The 13377-nt window shown below is 34.6% G+C and overlaps 1 protein-coding gene and 1 pseudogene across 16 annotated transcripts in view; one reads left to right on the top strand and one right to left on the bottom strand.

The window, feature by feature from the left end:
- Erc2 (ELKS/RAB6-interacting/CAST family member 2) overlaps window positions 1-13377 on the top strand; it is an 882113-nt gene that overhangs the window by 581620 nt on the left and 287116 nt on the right. The window lies entirely within an intron of this gene.
- LOC124098198 (rRNA-processing protein FCF1 homolog) lies at window positions 7015-7603 on the bottom strand (annotated as a pseudogene).

Raw genomic sequence — 13377 nt, 5'->3', positions numbered from 1 at the left:
TCTGTGATATGTGATCTAGAGGGGAAAAAAGTATTGACATACTCTTTCTATGAGTGCCATTACAAAGTTTAAAATAAAAAAAAAAAAGAAAAAAGGGATTCTAAATAATTTAAATGGTGAGGTTTTAGAGAAAATGCTACCTGTAAGCAAACCAGTTGGTGGTTTTAAAGTATTTTAAGATTTTATTTATTTATTTATTTATTTATTTATCTATCTATCTATCTATCCATCTTAATTTGGTATATATGACAGTAAAATGCATTTTGATTTATTATACACAATTTCAGCACAACTTTTCATTTCTCTGGTTGTACATGATGTAGCATTGCACCCTATGTGCAGTCTTATATGTACATAGGACAATGATGTCCATCTCATTCCACCATCTTTGCTGACAACTGCACTCTCCCCACCCTCCCGCCCCTTTGCCCAATCAAAGTTCCTCCATTTTTCTCATGCCTCCCCCTTCCCCGTTTTGTATCAGCATCTACTTATCAGAGAAAACATTCAGCCTTTGGTTTGGGGGGATTGGCTTACTTCACTTAGCATGATATTCTCCAACTCCATCCATTTATCTGCAAATGCCATGATTTTATTTTCTTTTAATGCTGAGTAATATTCCACTGTGTATATAGACCACAGTTTCTTTATCCATTCTTTTATTAAAGGGCATCTAGGTTGCTTCCACAGTTTAGCTATTATAAATTGAGTTGCTATGAACATTGATATGGCTGCATTACTATAGTATGCAGATTTTTAAGTCCTTTGGGAAAACCAGACCACTAAAGAAAGAAATTGAAGAAGACCTTAGAAAATGGAAAGATCTCCCATGCTCTTGGGTACTCAACATAAATATTGTCAAAATGGCCATACTACCCAAAGCGCTATACAGATTCAATGTGATTTCAATTAAAATCCCAACATCATTCCTTATAGAAATAAAAAAAAGCAATCATGATATTCATTTAGAAAAATTAAAGATCCAGAATAGCCAAAGCAATTCTGCTAGCAAGAAAAGTGAAGAGGAATAGACAATATCAGACCTTAAACTATACTACGAAGCTATAGTAACAGAAACAGCATGGTGTTGGCACCAAAACAGATAAGTAGACCAATGGTACAGAATAGAAGACACAGAATCAAACCCACATAAATATAGTTATCTCATACTAGACAAAGGTACCAAAAACATACATCAGAGAAAAGATAGCCTCTTCAACAAATGGTGAAGTTTTTTATTGTTAGCATGCAACCCAAATGTTGTTAGCAAATTTTCATAAACACTTTTGCTTTTCCATTTTTGCCTATTCTTCATAGTGTTTTTTTTAATTCTGACATCCATTTTAAAGTAGTGCCTATAGTATTTTTCAGTGTCTATGTTTTAGATGATAGTAGCAATAATCTTTTTTATATTTTTCTTTGATTTTAGTATTTTAACAATTATATGTATTCCTTTAAAGTTTTTTTAAATTGACCTGTAGCATGTATAGAAGTTATTATTATTTCAGATGGCCAAATTTCAAAAAGAGAACACATATAACTAAAAAATCCAGCACCCAGATCAATAACTAGAATGTCTTGAGCACTTCAGAAGTCTGCCCCTTCCAATCTTCATTTCCCTCAAAGGTATCACTATTAAGATTTCTAACACTGTAAATTAATTTTGCCTTGTTTGAACTTTGTTAGTGGAATCATATGTTATACAGTCTTTTTTCTGATTATTTTGCACAACATGTTCATTAAATTTATCCATATGTTTGTGTGTACTTGTAGTCAATTTATTCTCATTATTCTGGAGTATCTGGTTGCTCCAAGTATGCCATGTTGATTTTTATTCTTTTGGTCAATAGATAATTTGGACTATTTCTCTTTGGAGAATATTTTTAGTAGTGTGGCTCTGATGTTCTATTAGTTGTGTTTTAATGAACATTTACACACTTCTCTTGTGTGTATACCCAGGAGTAGAAAGGCATATATCAAACACATATATTCAGCCTTTCCAAAGTGGTAGCAGGGAGTGCATACCCACATTTTGCATGAAAGTGAACCTGACTGCTATACATCTTTTATATTTTGTTGAGAAAAATATCAGTATTTAATATTTGAAAAGAATCAAAAACTGTTCATTTACTTTGGCATGGTTTCCATTATTTGCATTAATCTGAGAACTCACAAGTTACTCTATAGGTAATAGGGTCTGAAGTAAATTGGGTGTAAATGCACAATCCTTCTCTCATTCCAGTTTACAAAGCCCAGCAGAAAACATTTGTTACCCTATATTTTTACAATACTTCATTGTGATATGAGGAGGCTCCACGCTTTAAGAAAAGGAAATTGGGAGGGGAGAACTAATATGATCCAGTGTGATTTTAGTATAACAACTGGGGCATTTGCAAAGGAAGGAGCCAACAGGTCTGACATGAAGCACTGGGGCCACATGGTTTTGCAGTGGGATTAAGGGAATGGAAGAACTTTGTGCTTTTCATCAGAAAGTCATCCCCACAAACAATCTATATTTAAAGTGAAATATTTCAAACTTTCAAAAAGAAACTGCAAGGGAAAATGAAACTGGCTCCACAATGTGAAGACCTTTTTCTAAATATGAAATCTATGACAATAAATCATGATTTCTTCTTAAACTTATACCGTAAGTTGGATGGGGAAAGGTGTGTCAAAAGAATTTGATGCAATGAAATAAAATTCCATGTTCCATCCATCTAATTCAATATTGTTAACCTAATTATCAATCTTATAGAATCTGATCTATCAGTTGGGAATTTAATTATGCTGCTGTAACCAACAGACATTGAAATGCAGTGGCTCCCACAAGATAGTTTATTTCTTCCTAACATCAAAGTCTGAATAGGCCATGTAGGACTGACTTGCTGGTTTGACAGTGATGGGATGCAGGCTCTCTCTTACTGCTCTCCTACCCTTAGCACAAGGCAGTTCTTCCTCTGTCCAGTCTGTGCTTTAGCTACCAGAAGAGAAGAAAGGGATAGGGAGGCCATATTCCCTTCCTAGAAGGGAGTAGTGAATGCTGTGTATATTGCTAGTGTGTTCATGGCGTGCCCAGAACTTAGTCTACATGACCACATCTAGCTACAGGTAGACAGATAAGTGTGGTCCTTAGCTGAGTGCCACAGGCCAGCTAAGCTTCTGTAGCTATAGAAGGGAATAATGGAGATGGGAGAACATTTCTACCTATGTGGTTTCTGAAACTTTATGACTGTTTTTATCACATTTTTATTTGTGTATGCTGATCTCTCCTTCATCTCTCTCTCACTCCTTATCTTTATTTGTTTTCTTCCTTGCATAGAACTCATCTCTGAACCCTCCACTCACTCACTCTTCCTAACCAGGAGACAAGGACAACCAGCATTGAGGTCTTTATCTGGGAAAACAGAAACCTTTCTTTCCTTTCTTCCTTTCTTTCTTTCCTTCCCTTCTCCCTCCCTCTTTTTTTTCCCCTCAGTCTAGATATAATTTGCCTAAGGTAATGGAAATCACTTCTAGAATCCCAAAAAGAGTCTATTTTCCCTTGATAAAGTCAAGCTAAAAAAAAAAAATTCACCCTAATTCCTAGCAACCTATATTTAACCAGAGTACTTGTCAGTATGTGTTAGAGAAATAATAGTTATCAGTCTCTGGTGAATTATAAAGGAAAATAATTCGTTAACCTTGAGATAGCAGGGGTGCTGGACAGCTGAATAGCAGAGCCCCTCTACTCTTCAATAGGACTGGGAGCTTGGAATGCATTGTCTTCAGAGACAAGGCCAACCCAGCATTCATTGTGTGTCCCTGGAACAGGACACCCACATTCCTTTGTAAGCTTTTCTCAGCTCATCTGCAACCCTTCAACACTTCTGAGCCTCTTGTGGTTGTCTTAAAGGGTGCAATTTTTTGGCAGTCAGATTTCGAACATCATTTTAGGAGAGAAATTGAACTTATTTAGCTCTGGAATTAGACAACCTGAGTTTGACTTCAATCTCACCATTACTCACTGTTGGGGCTTTCGGCAAGTTTCTTAATGTTCTTCTGAGCTTGAATCTCCCCCACTCCTTTCCTTTTCCCTCCCTCCCTTCCTCCTTTCTTTCCTTTTGTGCCACAGATCCAACCAGGGGCTTTGTGCATGCTAGGCATGCATTCTACCACTGAGCTACATCCCCAACCTCTCCCTGCATTTTTTTAGCATGAAGAGATTTTGTAGTGACCTTGAATTACTTTACTTTACTCATTCATGCAACATGTGGTGGTTGCAGGTAAACAGAGGAGGGATAAGTGTGGGTCTCATCTAGGATGAATATGGAGGCCAGAAAATACACATTTCATTTGCACAGATGTGGTCAGTCTGGGTTGACTATATGCCTGGGAGGATGTTTCCAACAAGAATGCAATACAATAAAGCAATTAGGAGTTTGGATTCTGAAGTTAGATCTAGGACGGACCCCCAACTCCATGTGGCTGCCTCCGAGTTTTAGCTCCCTTGTGGTGTATTGCCAAATTCTTTGTAGAATCAAATCCCAGCTCCATCCCTTTCTAATTACGTGGCTTTAAGCAAATTATTTAATCTATCTCTATTTAAGTCTCTTTCTTTAAATGGAACCATAACAGAACCTGCCATATATTTTTAAAAAATTTAAATGATGTAACACATGGAAAGCATTTAGTATATAGCACCTGGATCATAGCAAATGCCCAGCAAAAGGTAGCTGCTGTCATATTTTGGTCATTGCCAGGTTTTGTTTTAATTGTTTATTAGTTGAAGGTTTTTTTCCCCCTGATTGGAGCATCTGATTTATTTTAAAAATGCAACACATTTATTTATTTGTTCTAATTTGTTATACATGACAGAAGAATGCATTTTGATTCATAGTACACAAATGTAGCACAATTTTTTATTTCTCTGGTTGTAGCATGATATTCTCCAACTACATCCATTTATCTGCAATGCCATGGTTTTATTATCTTTTAATGCTGAGTAATATTCCAATATTCCATTGTGTATATATACCACAGTTTCTTTATCCATTGAGAATGGATTGAAGGACACCTAGGTTGATTCCATAGTTGAGCTATCGTGAATTGAGCTGCTGTAAACATTGACATGGCTACACCACTGTAGTATGCTGATTTTAAATCCTTCAGGTATAATCTGAGGAGTAGGATAGCTAGGTCAAATGATGGTTCCATTTAAAGTTTTCTAAGGAATCTCCATACTGCTTTACAGATTGGTTGCACCAATTTGCAGTCCCACTAGCAATATAAGAGTGTGCCTTTTTCCCCACATCCTTGCCAACACTCATTGTTGCTTGTATTCTTTTTATTTTATTTTTTTATTTGTTTTAATTAGTTAGTTATACATGACAGTAGAATGCATTTATGCATTTATGCACTTGGATATATCATACATAGATGGGATATAATTTCTCATTTTCTCATTTTTCTGAATTTACATGTTTCAGAATCATATTGGTCGTGTAGTCACATATATACATACAGTAATAATGTCTGTTTCATTCTACTATCTTTCCTGTCTCCACAACCCCTCCCCTTCCCTCCTATCACTTCCCTCTACCTAATCTAAAGTAACACTATTCTTCCCTAGTGCCCCCCACCTTATTGTGAATCAGCATCTGCATATTAGAGAAAACATTCAGCCTTTGGTTTTGTGGGATTGACTTATTTCGCTTAGCATGATATTCTCTAACTCCAACCATTTACTGGCAAATGCCATAATTTTCCTCCTCTTTAAAGATGAGTAATATGAGTATATATATACAACATTTTCTTCATCCATTCATCTACTGAGGGACACCTAGGTTGGTTGCATAGTCTAGCTATTGTGAGTTGAGCTGCTATAAACATTGATGTGGATGCATCACTGTAGTATGCTGATTTCAAGTCCTTTGGTTATAAACCAAGGAGTTGGATAGCTGGGTCAAATGGTGGTTCCATTCCCAACTTTCTGAGGAATCTCCATACTGCTTTCCATAGTGGTTGCACCAATTTGCAGTCCCACCAGCAATGTATGAGTGTATCTTTTTCACCACATCCTCACCAACATTTATTGTTGCCTGTATTCTTGATGACTGCCATTCTGATGGGAATGAGATGAAATCTTAAGAATAGTTTTGATTTGCATTTCTATAATTGCCAGAGATATTGAACACTACTATATATATATATATATATAGATAGATAGATAGATAGATAGATAGATATATATAGATATATATATATATAGATAGATAGATATATATATAGATATATATATAGATATATAGATATATATCTATATATATATATAGATAGATTGTATTTCTTCTTCTGTGAAGTGTCTGTTCAGTTCCTTAGCTCACTTATTGATTGGGTTTTTTTTTTTTGGTATTAAGTTTTTTGAGTTCTTTATATATCCTAGAGATTAATGCTTTATTGGAGGTGCATGTGATGAAGATTTTCTCCCAATCTGTAGGCTCTCTCCTCACATTATCAATTGTTTCCTTTGTTGAGAAGAAGCTTTTAAATTTGAATCCATCCCATTTATTGATTCTTGATTTTAATTCTTGTGCTTCAGGAGTCTTGTTAAGGAAGTCAGATCCTAGGCTGACATGGTGCAGATTTGGGCCTATTTTTTCTTCTATTAGGCACAGGGTCTCTGTTCTAATGCTTAAATCTTTGATCCGCTTTGAGTTGATGTTTGTCATACTAGACAAAGGTGCTTGTAGTCTTAATAAGTGCCATTCTGACTGGAGTGAAATGAAATCTTAGAGTAGTTTTGATTTGCATTTCTCTAATTGCTAGACATGTAAAAAAAATCAACAAATTTTTAAATGGGACAAAAATCATTTGCAAAAAACATTAAGAAATGATTATATTTAACCATAGTCAGCTCATAATAGAGCAAATAATTCATGCTATATCAATTATTCTATATTCTATAGCATGTTTACTGAACTGGCAACTGAGAAAGATTTGGTTGAAGGAAGGTAGAGGAACTTTATCTGGTAAGAATCAGAAACAAGGGGTTCCATAATTATCTAGCATACTCTCGATATTGTATCTATGGTTAGAAATGTACATGATAGGAACTCCAGGTATATTCTGGAGTCTTCATTTAAGGTCACAGTCAATTGTGGCCATGATGTAACACTTGATCTGAGTTACTTTTTGTACTAAGCAGTCATCTTCATAGATTCATTTGTGCTTGCATGGTAATGGTTCAAACCATGGATCCTTTGCAATCCTTAAAGTACTCAATACTTCTACCCCAATTTTTCAGTTTCAGCCATTACACAATCAGTTATACAAGGGATAAACTTGGCATACAGACAGTCCATCATTGATTGCACTAGGTCCAGTTTGGCTTTATGGAAAAATTGATCATGTTGATATCAACCAGGATATGATAAGGTAGGCCCAGTTGAGTATTGTAATGGAAGAATAAGCAGGAAGAGGGAACTTCTCTTTCCTTCGATGCACTAGGATGGTTCTTTTGTTTCTTTAAGGGTTTGATTTATCCTTTTCTTTCAGCCTCTCTTCTCTAAGACCTAAGCATTCGTTTCATGGTCACATACTTCCTTGCTTTCTTTTGCATTCCCATGTTTCACCACACACCTGTTTTTTTGGATACCTACTTGAAGTTTTAACAATTTTAAGAATGATTGGCCTACAATAAGCTGCACTAATTTAATATATACATTTTGAAATGTTCTGACATATGGACATATATGTTAGACAATCAAGATAATGAACATACCCATTATTCCCTCAAATTTCCCAGTTCCTTTGAAATCTATCCTGCCTTTCCATGACTTCTCCATTGTTATTCCTAGCAAGTACTGATCTGTACGCTTTATGTCCCTGTGCTATATATGAGTTCACAATTTCTAGAATTTTATATAAATGAACTCATGTACTCTTTTATGACTTGCTTATTACCACTCAACATATTACATGAATCACCAGGTTTTGATTTTTATTGCTTACAAGTATGTATGTCATCAGTATTGGTATACTATCCATTGAATTTTTAGACATTAAAATTGTTTCTAGTTTGGAGCTTCTATAACTAAAATATTACGTTCGTTCATGTACAAGATTTTCTATGCACACATTTTTCCTTTTCTCTTGGGTAAATACCTAATAGCGGAATGACTGTGTGATATGGTATGTCTTTTGATAAATTGTTTTTTGTTTTCCAAAGTGTTTGCATTATTTTGCCTTCTCAACCTCAGTATATAAGAATTCTAGTTTCTCCAAATCCTAGCCAATACTTTGTATGGTCAATCTTTTAAATTCAACCATTTGGATAAATGTGCAGTAGTATATTATTGTGATTTCAGTTGTCTTTCCCTAATGACAATAAGCACATCTCCTCATGTGCTTATTTGCCACCTGTATATATTCTTTAGTAAATGTTTTAGGTATTTTGTCTATTTTATATTAGGTTGTTTTGTTTTATTTTTGAGTTTAAAGAATACTTTATTCTGTATTTAACTTCTTTATTACATATATGATTTGTAAGTATTTTCTTCTGGTGTGGGGATTGCATCTTTTATTTTAAAGCTTTTTTAATGGGAGCATAAATATTTAGGATTCTTATGGTTAAATGACTCATTTTTCATTATGGAATGACCCTCTTCATCCCTGCTAATACCATTTTCTGAAAACAACTTTAATTTTCTTCTGATTAGTATAAGCCTATCTTCTAACTTTTTAATTTTTATTTTTATAAAAAGATAAAAATAAGTCTTTATACTTACAGTGTCTTATTTGTAGGCAGCATATATTTGAGTCTTCCTTTTCTTAGCCAATATGAAAATTTCTGCCCTTTAATTGAGGTAATTAGGCCAAGTACAGTTATTTTTATTCTTTGTTATGGTCAGGTTTGAATGTATCAGCTTGCTTTATTTTTTTAACTACCCCATATTTTCAATAATCCTTTTTTTTCTGTTGACTTCTTGTGTCTTAATTGAAAAACTTGAATGGAATTACTTTTGTTTTCTTTTTCATCTCTTTCACTATAGCTCTGTTTTATTATTTTAGTGGTTGCTTTAAGGTAGATGGCATATATCCTTAATCCTTAACCTTCCTTCAAATGATATTATACTGTTCCATGTATAATTCAAGAACCTTACAATATTGTATTTCTGTTTTTCTCTCCTGACTTTTGTGCTTTTGCTATATACATTTTATTCCTATTTGTATTAAATAAGAGCCACAAAATGTTTTTATGTTTACTGTAAGTAGTTATCTTTTAAAGAAAAATAAACAATAAGAAAAAACCTATTTACCTATGCAGTTAACATTTTTGCTGTTCATTATTCCTTTTTGTACATAAAAAATGCCATCTGCTATCATACTTCTAATGCTAAAGACATTAGCATGTTTTATAGTTTAGGTCTATTGGTAATGAATTTCATAAAATTTATTGGTGTGAGGATTCTTTATTCTCATTTTGAAGATACTTTTTCTAGATAAAGAATTCTAGGTCTACTATTTTTTTTCTATTTCTTTCTTTCCTTCCTCCCCCTGCCCTTGATACTTTAAAATGTTGCTCCACTGTCTTCTAACTTACATTGTTTCTGATGAGAAATCTGCTGTCATCCTTACTTTCTTTCTTTGTAATAATGGATCAGTTTTCACCTGACTGTTGTTAAGATTTTTCTGTCATTGATTTTACATAATTTGATTATGATGGGCCTTGCTTTAGTGTTTTCATGTCTCTTGTTCTTGATATTTATTATATGTCTTGGATGTCTGGGTTTATAGTTTTTGTTACTGTAACTTTAAGCTATCCTAATTAATCAAAGGTGTCATTTAATAGATTATTTAAATTATTCATTTCTTTTTGTAGTTTGTTTCTTTTAAGAAATTGGTCTCTTGTTAGTGTTTTCAGCTATATGGACAGATAATTATAGGTAGTATTTCCTTATTCATATTTTAGACTTTATAATAATGATAGTATTCTTTTTTCCCCCTGATATAATTTCTGTGTTCTTTCTTCTATTTTTGGTCAGTATAACTGAAGGTTTATCAATTTGAGTGATCTTATCAAGTAATAAACTTTTCATTTTTTTAATTGTAATTTGAATCCTTTGTAGTTTAGACTCTTGGTTTTGATAAAATCCTTTAGAGAATATTGAATATTTTTATCTTAGCAGGCCAGAAAGACAAAATTTCTCTAGGACTTTTAATTGTGTAGGTTGCTGCTGGAACCTCGGGAGTCCTCAGGAAGTTGCTTTGTAATTTTTTCTGGGATGCTCTGTAAACAGTAAGAGGGATTACTGAGGCTATAGTGGGCTATTCTCTGTTGGCCAGCAGTGAAGTCCCAGAGTCTCATATAAAGAATTGATGTCACTTGCCATTATTCAGGTTTCTCTATATTCTTTAGAAGTTCCCTTTGAAGTTTGTTTTCTCATACTTCTTTTGGCTTAAGCAGTTTTTCCAGCAGTCATATTGGTAGGACAACTGTGACTCTAGCTAAGCGTTTAAGGTGGCTGATAACTTTCTAGCTAGCTTCAGTTGGTTTGGCCACAGAGATGGTTGTCCTGAAATTGGGCAATGCTATATGGCTTTTCAGTGTTGTTTCTGAGTGGAACAGGTTTGTAAAACCCTATCACTGCCTTTATCCACATGTACAGTGGCATTTCTGAGTAATTAGATGTATCATTTGTTGAAGTAAGGTAAGGGTTGATTATGACTATATAACCACTTACTCTGTCTCATTTTCTCTCTCTCTCTCTCTCTCTCTCTGAGGGAATGAATAAATATACTGGAATAAGGCCAGGAATCATATACAAAAAGTAACATAGAAAAAATGTTCCTTACTCAAGAAGGAATTGTTGCAGAGGAATCCAGAACAATTAGATGGTGTTACTTCCTTTTGTTAAGGTAGAAATCTGGGGTCATAGCTAATGTAAAGAAGGGCATTGTCAGTTACAAGTAAAGTGATGCTGTTGTTAAAATGAAACAGACTGTGCTTTGCTCTGTGACCTCTCACTCCTGCCAGCTCTCCAGTGATAGCCATTGGCCCCAATGAGAGTTGGCCAGAGAGTTGGAACCCTTCCCAGACCAGAATAAGTCTCACTAGCCCTTGTGTTTGAAAACTATTTTAAATCTTTTTGGAGCTATTCATGTAGTTATAGATAATGTGGGAAATAAATACCTTGCTAAATAAATACGTTTAATAAAGACTTTCTATAGAGTGAGCAAAGGAGAACAAAAAGTGAAGTATAGAAATTGTAGCCTCATTTCCTTGCCATGGTTTAAGATACTGTTTGGATCCCAGTTTCAGCCTTTTATAAAATGGGGAGGGCAATATATCTGATAAAGTAAACCATGAAATAAAATTATTAAGCAGTGATGACTGTCAGACTTTCTTTTGTGTGTGCTACATGGACTATCTCATTTAATCTCCCAGCATCCTAGACTATACACAATTAGTATTCCTTTTAGCTGTGTGAGGCATTGGAGCTTATACAAGATACCTGTTTTGCCAAAGTCAAGTAGTTATGCTTAAAACTAGTGTATTCTGACTCTAGATTCTGGTAGACTCTTGAACATTATGGCTATCCAGTCACAAAGGTCAATTGGAGCCCTCATTCTCATTGGTGGTGCTTCCTGGATCACTGTGTCCACATTCATTTCAAGGCCTGTGTTGGTTAGTGCCTTGCATTCAGGCAATCCTAGATTGATTCTTGTTGCCTATCATGTCATGGAAGAGCAAAATGAAGGCACATGTGAGAGTTCCTGGGGGCACCTCTGACTTCTTATTGGCCAGTATTGCTTTGGTTAAAGCAATTTGTGGTGCTGTTGACAATCACCTGAATGCTCGTTAGATGCTGAGGACTATGTGAAGCTTTGATTCTTATAGCAGTTTCTCCCTTCCTCCCTCTCTCCCTTCCTTCTTTCCTTCCTTCCTTTCTTCCTTTCTATTTGTTTTGTTTTTATTATTTTTTACTTCAATTACTCCAGAAAGGAAACTGCTCATATCTCAACTCTGTAAAACAGGAGTGGAGATAAGAATAGGAATGTTATACTTAGAAATAATCAAAACAAAACTGCCAAACACAATAAAGATACTAACACTAGCAAATAGTTTCTCTTGTACATTAACTTGAGAACTTTGTGATATTGCCACAGATGAAACATTAGTTTTCCAGAGAAGAGTAAAATATCTTTTAAGATACAACTGAAATTATCACAGGACTCAAAGAATGATGATACATGGATAATGGTCTAGATATAAATTTTTTCAGGTTAACTGTGCCAGTCAGAAAAACCAACACAATATGACCTCAAATAAGAATTATTAGCAGAAACCAAGGATATAGCTCAATGGCAGGGCATTTGCCTAGAACGTGTAGGACTCTCAGTTTAAACTCCAGCACTGCCACAAAAAAAGAGAAAGAATTATTACTGATTTTAGGTGGATTTTCACATTCTAGAGAAAAGTTGTAGGGTTGTAGCCCAGAGGAAGAGCATTCGCCCAGCATGGGAGAGGCCCTGGGTTTGATCCTCAGCACCACACAAAAATAAAATATTGTGTCTGTCTATAACTAAAAAATAAATATATATTTAAAAAATAGAGAAAAGTGATGTTAAATAGAGCTACACAGACAAAAAGATATATAAATACCAGCACACATAAAAACACCTTGTGACAATTCCAGAAAATATGTGTATTATATCCTGCTCTGGGGGGTTCAGAACATAATTATTTAGATAAATAAATTTGTTAAATTTCATATTGTATTTCCCAGTCACTCTGACCATGGAACTTTTCTTTGTTAAATGATTAAAAATCCTAGGATACCAGGGGCACACTTTGGGGAATGTCACTCCAAGACCCATCTGTATAAAACAGTGTAAGAGTGTTTTAGGGATAGCGTACATCTTCTCTGCCTCAGCATAGTCCTGAAATTGTGATGCTGAAGATGAAGCAGCCCTGCACACAGCTTGAAATGGGAAAGAACTCCAAGCTCTCGCCCCTTGGTACTCCCTGGTAGAAATTCTTTGTGAACCATAAATCTAGTTTTTAAAAAGTGAAAGTTACTAAAATAGGTCATGATAAAAAAAAGATTACTCAGCCCAAACCCCAGGCTAATGATGAGTAATCATAAAATAGTGATGATTAAAAGGGAAAAAAAGAACTATTGGGCTTATCTAGAACAGAGAATAAAAATGAAAGAACACGTGTGCTGTAATTCCATATAATTCTCCATTTCATGAGGAAAATGTAAACATTTATCTCAGTAGCTAACCACAATTAGGAAAGAACAGCTTTGCTGTACCCATTTCATGTTAGTGTACAATTAGAAGCCAAGAGGGTAAGCCAATACTTCTTAAATTTTAGTGTACATCTGAGTGACA

The sequence above is a fragment of the Marmota monax genome, unplaced genomic scaffold (genome assembly GCF_021218885.2).
Source record: "Marmota monax isolate L192 unplaced genomic scaffold, Marmota_monax_Labrador192_F-V1.1 WCK01_AAM20220418_F8-fsc00042, whole genome shotgun sequence".
Lineage (NCBI taxonomy): Eukaryota > Metazoa > Chordata > Mammalia > Rodentia > Sciuridae > Marmota > Marmota monax.
Note: the sequence above shows the minus strand (reverse complement) of the source record. Positions and strands in the feature narration are given on the sequence as shown.